The sequence below is a fragment of the Mandrillus leucophaeus genome, unplaced genomic scaffold, assembly GCF_000951045.1.
Source record: "Mandrillus leucophaeus isolate KB7577 unplaced genomic scaffold, Mleu.le_1.0 Scaffold1170, whole genome shotgun sequence".
NCBI lineage: Eukaryota > Metazoa > Chordata > Mammalia > Primates > Cercopithecidae > Mandrillus > Mandrillus leucophaeus.
Window position 1 is genome coordinate 138,444 of NW_012099988.1, and position 7,954 is coordinate 146,397.

Here is a 7,954-nt window from a genome sequence, read left to right on the forward strand (position 1 = left end):
CCTACCAACTAAAAATACTGCCCATTGGACCCAAGGAATCTTTGTTTTCCTAAAATGCCACTCAAAGGAACAATGTTTCTCTGGTCAACATTCATTAGTGTGGCCATTAAAGGTTCAAATAATTTTTGATGAAGTAATGCTATTCAGAAAAATAAGCATAAGAATTATAATAAAAACATATATGGACCAATAGTTTTATCCTAAAATGAAGAGTGTTTAGAGTACAGTTTGTATGTAATTCTGTGCACCTAATGTCTAGGCCCCAATGCAATCATTGGCCATATCTTAAGGCAGAAAAAAGCCTATGACCCTAGTGGGTGTAAAGCCATAGAAAACATGCTCTGATTAAAAATGTTTTCTTAAGACAAAAAAAAAAAAAAAACTCGAATAGAAAATGTAACCAGTTTCATAGTAACTGACAGCAATGTTTATCCAAATTGATGCTGATTGAGGGACAACCACTAACTGTCCTCTCTGTGAGGCTGGCTCAAACAATAGGCTCAAGGGTTCTATGCCTATGGTCTACCCTCAGATTATTCTTCTATAAAATAACTTTAGGCATCATAAAACATAACAGTAACACAAGGATAGCACAATGAGATGAGATGACCTGATTCTACCAAGAATGTCAAAGAAATGGGGTCTACAAAGTCTAGGTACCAAACTCAGAATAAATAGCTGCAGAACTCAATAGAAAGAGAACAGAGTTCAGCTCTTGCGCTGGCTTGCCACATCATCATGCACTTGACAAGTCAGGAAAAGCAAGGCAAAGGGGACCTTCATGGGTGCTGCACATAGTCAAGGCTGTCACCTATGGGAAAATATATCTCAGTGGAATCTTCATGTGACCATGAAAATTAGCAGACCACCTGAGGTAAATGCCCTATTCAAGTGTACCATTTTTTAATCTTTATACCATATTTTTACTCTACCTTTTCTATGTTATATACACAAATGCTGACCATTGTGTTACAGTTGCCTACAGTATTCAGCACAGTAACGTATTGCACAGGTTTGTAGTTTAGGAGCAATAGGCTATACCATATACTCTAGGTGTGTGATAGGCTATACCACCTAGGTTTGTGTAAGTACATCTTACGATGTTCACACAACAATGATATTACACAATGGTGCATTTCTCAATTCATATCCCATTATTAAAAATGCATTATTGTATAAAAATAAAATGGATGTTGAAAGAGTGAAATTGCTATCTATTGTTTCATAACATATAACCCCAAAATTTTGTGGCATAAACTCACAGTATTTATTACCTAATTTGAGTTTCTGTAAACGAGTAATTCAAGAACAATTTATTATGGTGGTTGTGCCTCTGGATATCTCATGTGGTTACAGTCAGATTTCAACTGGGGCTGTCATCCAAAGGCTTGACCGAAAGTAGAAGATCCACTTTCAAGTTTGCTCACACTCACGGCCTGCGAGTTGGTGGTGTTTGTCATTGAAGGCTTCAGGTTCTGTCCACATGGATGTTTTTGTAGGACTGCTTGGCTGCTTGATTATTCTCACCAAATAGTTGTTGGTTTCTTCCAGCGTGAGTGGCTTAGAAAAAAGGAAAGCATAAGTGGCAAAATCTTTGATGACCTAGACTCAGAAGTCACACATGGTCACTTCTGTCACATTCTATTCACAAGAAAGGATGCTGAAGCTGGACATACCTTCAAGAAGAAGAGAATTAGGGTCTATGAAAGGACTTCAATAAGTTTGTGAAAAAATGAAAGTAAAACACAAAAGTAAAATACGGAAACTTTATTTCTCAACACAAGCTTCATCAAGTTCAAGACACATTTATAAGCAATAATACTGGCCTTTAGTCTATCCCTACAAAAAACTAAGGTCCTGGGAATTTAACCATGTCAAGACAGTCTTTTTTATGTTATTAGCTGAAGAAAAATGGGTGTCCTTTCAAGTTTTTTTAAAATCAGAAAAGAAAAAGGAAATTAGTGGGAGCAAAATCAGGGTTATAAGGTGGATGCCTAATAATTTTCTATTGAAACTCTGGCAAATTTGTCTTTTTTTGATGAGAGGAATGAGGAGGAATATTCTTATGGTGGAGAAGAATTCTCTGGTGAAATTTCCTGGAAGTTTTTCTTCTAAAACTTTGGCTAACTTTCTCAAAATACTCTCATAATAGCATGTGTTATTGGGGTTTTTTTGTTTTGGGCCCTCTAGAAAGTCTTGAGGATTTCACTGGAACAGCTGTGTTTGACCTCCTCTTAAAATTATTTGAAGAAATTCTTCAGGATCTTGATTCCACTTATGCAAAATATCAGTTGAAAGCTCTGCTCTTGCTGCAGTTGATCTGGGAACAAGAGTTTTTGAAACTATTGAGTGGAAAATTTTTCAAAATTGTGTAAATTTAACCAATTGAGATGGCTATGGTGTTGGCTGTTGTTTATGCTATTGTTATTCCTAAAGCAGGACATGTACAAGATTTTTTTTTTTTTTTCTGGTGAACTAATGTGAATTGTCTGTCACTGCAGGCTTTATCTTCAATATCTTATCATCCCTTCTTCAAATGAGTTATTCATTTGTAAACTTGCGAATGTTGGAGGGCATTGTCCTCATAAACTTGTCATAAAGAACCAGTGATTTTACTATTTCACCCAAAATTGCCATAAATTTGATGTTTATTCTTGCATTAATTTTGGCAGAATTCATGTTGCTCTAATAGGACCTCTTTTCAAATTGGTGTCTTAGTTTTCTTATTATAATTCCTCAAATTAGATCCTGTTCAGACATGTTATAACAAGTTAGTACAAGTTTATTTAGGTGTAAAATATTTCTGAAATCTATGCATGGTTTCTTCATAATATGCATTTCCCATGAACTTTTTGAAGATACCTCATACTTTTTGAAGAGTTTCAAATAATTATTGAACATATTTTTTAACTACCACAAGAAAATTATCTATTGCACAGAATTTCAGATTTATCAAGTTTGTGATAAGTATAATAACCAATGGAAATACCAGATGGGCAGCCTAGCTATTGAAATAGAATTGGAGTTAAATGATTATAGAGGTATTCAGTAAAGACGTGCAGGCATTGAAAAAGCATTTAAAAATTTAGAATAAAAGAACAGGATTAGATGTACCATTTAAGAGGAGGAAGAAGAGAGGAGAGATATCAGAAAAAAAAATAAATAACACAGAGAAGGACCAATAATACAAAATGTTATGTGAAATTTAAGGACAGCAAAGCCTTTGCTGTTCTCCACAGGAGGACTGACATTTCCTTGTCAATAGTATCACTGAAACACCTGCTTCCATTTCCAACATCCTGTCTTTGTGAAGCAGGGTTTTTTGCAGTGACAGCAGCCAAGATTACGGAGTAGACTGGACATAAACACCACATTTCGGGTGTCACTGTCTCCCATCACTCTCTGATGGAACTGTCTAGTTGCAGGAAAACAAGCTCAGGGCTCCCGCTGATTCTACATTATGGTGAGTTTTATATTTCATTATATATTACAATGCAATAATAATAAAATAAAGTATGCAATAAATGTAATGTACTTGAATCATCCTGAAACCGTCCCCCTGCCCAGTCCATGGAAAAGTTGTCTTCCACGAAACCAGTCCCTGGTGCTAAAGATTGGGGACTGCTGCAATATAGGAATAACAATATAAAGAAAGGAAAACACGAAATCTATCACATCTTTAATAATATATGCACTGAAGGTGTACAGAATACACTAATTACATTCATTCATTTAAGTATCAACCAGTACCTACAAACCACATACAAATGCCTGGACTTGTTTTAGGAGAACAGTGAACAAAAAAGCAAGAGAGACAGATAGTATATTAAAAATATACATGTATGATTATCAAAGCAAGACCCCATCTCTATAAAAAAAACTACACACACGTCAAATAGTAATGAGTATAAGAAAAAAAATAAAGAAGACTGAGAGGAGAAAGAGACAGGTAAGTCAATTGACGTAGAATGATCAAGGAAGATTTCTGCAGTCACGGTAGTTACCATCATAGGTTTTAGAATCAGACAGATGCCAGTTTTAATCCTGGCTCTGAGCGTGTTATAGCTGGGTGTCCCATGGACAATTTATTCCACTTTTAAATCTCAGTTTTCTAATTTCTAAATGTTTATTACATTATTAGAAATAAAACTGCATGAACAAACATAAACATACATAAAGAATCAAGCACAGAAAAATGACTATATAATGAATCAAGAATAATGATTATAAAAATGAAGACAATAAAACTGCCAAACTTACTAGGCAATTCTAAAGATTAGAAGATAAATATACATACAGAATTTAGCATGTCGTGTAGCATATAGTTAGCCCATGGTAACTACAGTTATTATCGTCATATTACTAAGGGAAAATATGTATCATACTTCGGCATTTAAAAAGCTACAAGACATAATTTTTCAAATTATGCAAATACGTAATTAAAATTTCAATACTTCTACCTTTAACATTTTTTAAAGAGATTCCTTGAAAGCATATGTCAAGAATCTCATGTAATGCTTTCTGCTTATTAACCAAAGTTCAGAGGAACTTAACATTAAATCAAACTCTTAAAATGTAGTTATATTAAATAAACTATTAAAAGAATAAGCACAACAGCTTTAACTTCTTAAAAACTGCTTAAGCATTTAAATTAAAAAATCATTTGTCTTTCAAATACGCAAGAATCTGTTTAGAAAAAATTTAACTAGAAAAAGTTGAAATTCTAAAGTAAAAAGTGCATAAGGCCATACAAATATTTTACAGCTTCCCATTTAGATGTCAACTGGGGAAAAAAAACATTCTCTGAGGTTTACTTTTATACCATTAAAGGTTATTTTTTATTACCAGCAATACAGAGCAACTCATTCAGGTTGAATCTTGAAGGTAAACTTTAACTTAATTTTAAGTTTTGGCTACTTTTGAAGCATTTGTCAGTCACCTACAAGCTACTCGGGAGGCTGAGACTGGAGAATCACTTGAACCCAGAATGCGAAGGTTGCAGTGAGCCTAGATTGCGCCATTGCACTCCAGCCTGGGCAACAAGAGTGAAACTCTATCTGAAAAATAATAATAATAATGCATAGAACAAAAGTGAAATTACAAACAAAATTCCTCACTGATACAGATTCGAAATCCTGTCATTTGCGGCAACACAGATAAATCCAGAGGGTATTATATTAAGTGAAATACATCAGGCACAGAAAGATAAACACCTATATTCTCACTGGGTAGGATGGAAGAAACAGTGCTTTGATTGTTAGTGTAATTATATCTGCAATGACAAAAGTAAAAGAATGGATCGGCTCAGTCGAATAACCTGGGTAATAAAAATAAAGTCAGTTTGAACTGGACCATTTACTGACAACTCACCAGCTGTTGGACTTTTAAGGAATTATATGGTTTGATCCATTATAGATGTACTGCTCAGAGACAGAATTAAGTCAGGCAGATCAGGATCAAACTATCTCTGCCTTTGCCCAGGGCAATGAGATTCCAGACACATTGACTTGTTAGCCACATCCCTCACTGGGGTTGTCATCATCCACCCAGACCTCAGAGCTCATTCCCGTAGGGACAACAGAGACAATCCCCAAGAAACCTTCACCTCAGAGGCCCAAAACAGACATAAGAACACCACAGTTTTTAATGGTTTAGTTCCATAGCTTGGAGTGTGTTAGCAAAAGCTTAATAAGTCCTTCTGTGCCAGGATGGCTCAGAGGACTTGATGAATCTGAGATCATTATTTTCACAGGATTTGGACCCTTAGTCTTAAAATAATGATTCTTGAGATGCTTCCTTCTAATTTGGGAGAAAACTGTGTTAATTATCAACTCATGTAAAATTAAAGTCTTCAGCCACCACCCAATATGCTCTGTCTACATCCAGAAAAGCTAATCACATACCAGAGATTAAGACGTGTTTATTCTCTTACTCATTTCTCACTTCCAGTCAAATCCTAAATTCTGAAAATTCTATTCCCTAACATCTCCAAAATCCAATTCCTATTCTTCATTCACACTCTGGTTTTCTTAATTAAATTGTTACAACTTCTCTCTTGAGTTATTAAAGTGCTTTTCTTTTTCCCTTTTCAGAGATATACTTTACATTGCAGCAAATGATCTGTCTAAAATACACCCTACTTATGCCACTCTTTCCTAAATGCATTCATTTTCTCTCCATGTTAGAGAAAATAAAATCCAAGTTCCTCAACTTGGTATTAGGTTAGAAGAGTGTGCTCAACAACCTTGTTCTTGCCTGTGCCTCCATTATTTACCCTTGGCAGTTCCCCATAAGAACCCTACAAACAAACATGTCAAACTACTGAACTCAAAATACCTTTCATCTCCTCTTTGGCTAGCACAGTCTTTTTATTTTTTACAAATAGCATTTCCTTCTCATTCTTTTCCTTTCTAACTTATTCACTCTTTAAGACTCAAAACAGACTTCATGTCCTATAGAAACACCCAAACTTCAATGATCAAGTCAAGTACCCACCTCATTCATTCCACACCACATTGTCAGCATCAGATTGCATTTTTTCTTTAAGTCTTTAATATACATATCTCCATTGTCCCAGCATAGTATACTTGCTGACAGAAGAAAAAAGGAAGGAAGGGAGGGAGGGAGGGAGGAAGGAAGCCAGCCTTTGCCTACCTGATTCAGGGGATTGTCCCTGCCTCAGCCTCCCAAGTAGCTGGAATTACAGGTGCCCACCACCACGACTGGCTGATTTTTGTATTTTTAATAGAAATGGGGTTTCACCATGTTGGTCAGCATGGTCTCAAACTTCTGACCTCAAGTGATCAGCCTCCAAAAGTGCTGGGATTACAGGCATGAGCCACCACGCCTGGCCAGATTCAACATCATTTATAATCAATCTTACTCTACCTGCCTTCCATACACAAACTTTTTTTCAGACAGAAATACTTTTTTAATGTATCATTATTGTCTTTCTGTATTTCCCAAATACTTTTTAAAGAGCATCAGAATTTCACAATTTTATGTTCTAGTTCAATTCTCTGGTCAAATATTTTCTTACTATTCCATCTCTACCTTACTCTGTATTATATCATTACTTTGTCCAATTTTATTATAGTAGTATTTTATTCTATTTTCTTTCCAGTTGATGAGAATTTGGGGGAGTACCTTTGAGTCAGTTTCCTAAGCCCCTATAGGGAAATCAGATTAACAAATTTTATCAAACTGTGAAATAAACAATTCAAACTTAAGCTGTTGGAACTTTAAATTTTTTTGAGCCTTAAGAGGAATGTGACTATGTGGCCTGAGTCGTAGCATACAGCTGCAACTTCTGCTTTTTCCTGTAAATGATTAGGAAAGACTAAATTGTACCAGAGATAAGACTCCTCAAGACCGTTACCCCTTCTTGTGGAATGTTCATGTTAAACAATTTTCCTTGGCATGTAGCCAACTGAACATAATCAAATCACCATAATGTATTTATTGACCTTATATGAAAAATACTGTAACTCTGCTAAACTCCTCTGCTTCTGCCTAAATCAGTGAACTTTAACTTTTCCACTTTGGAGTACTGACTAGATTTCTTTGGAGTCTGTGTTATTCAGGTGGCTAGTTCTCAAGTTTTGCCCTCAAATAAACTATATATTTAATCGTATTTTCTGAATCTGATTATTTAAAGTTGACAAAACTAAAGCACGTAAGTCAATGGTCAATTTGTAGATGAGTTGATTGATTCCTCTCCCCATACCCTGAAACTCCAACTCGTCACTAACTGTATCCAAGATAAAGGTGTTATTGAATGAAAACGTCCACTGTTGCAGTGTCAGTGCTAGGACAAATGACAGGGATCTGAGTGGTAGTGTACCCTAGGAGCTGTCAGTGGACAGGCCCCTATAGCCATGTCAATTTCTTTGATTTCCTTGGAATTTCCAGGGTATTATATGCATTTAATAAATACTCCTTAACTTGATCCGTT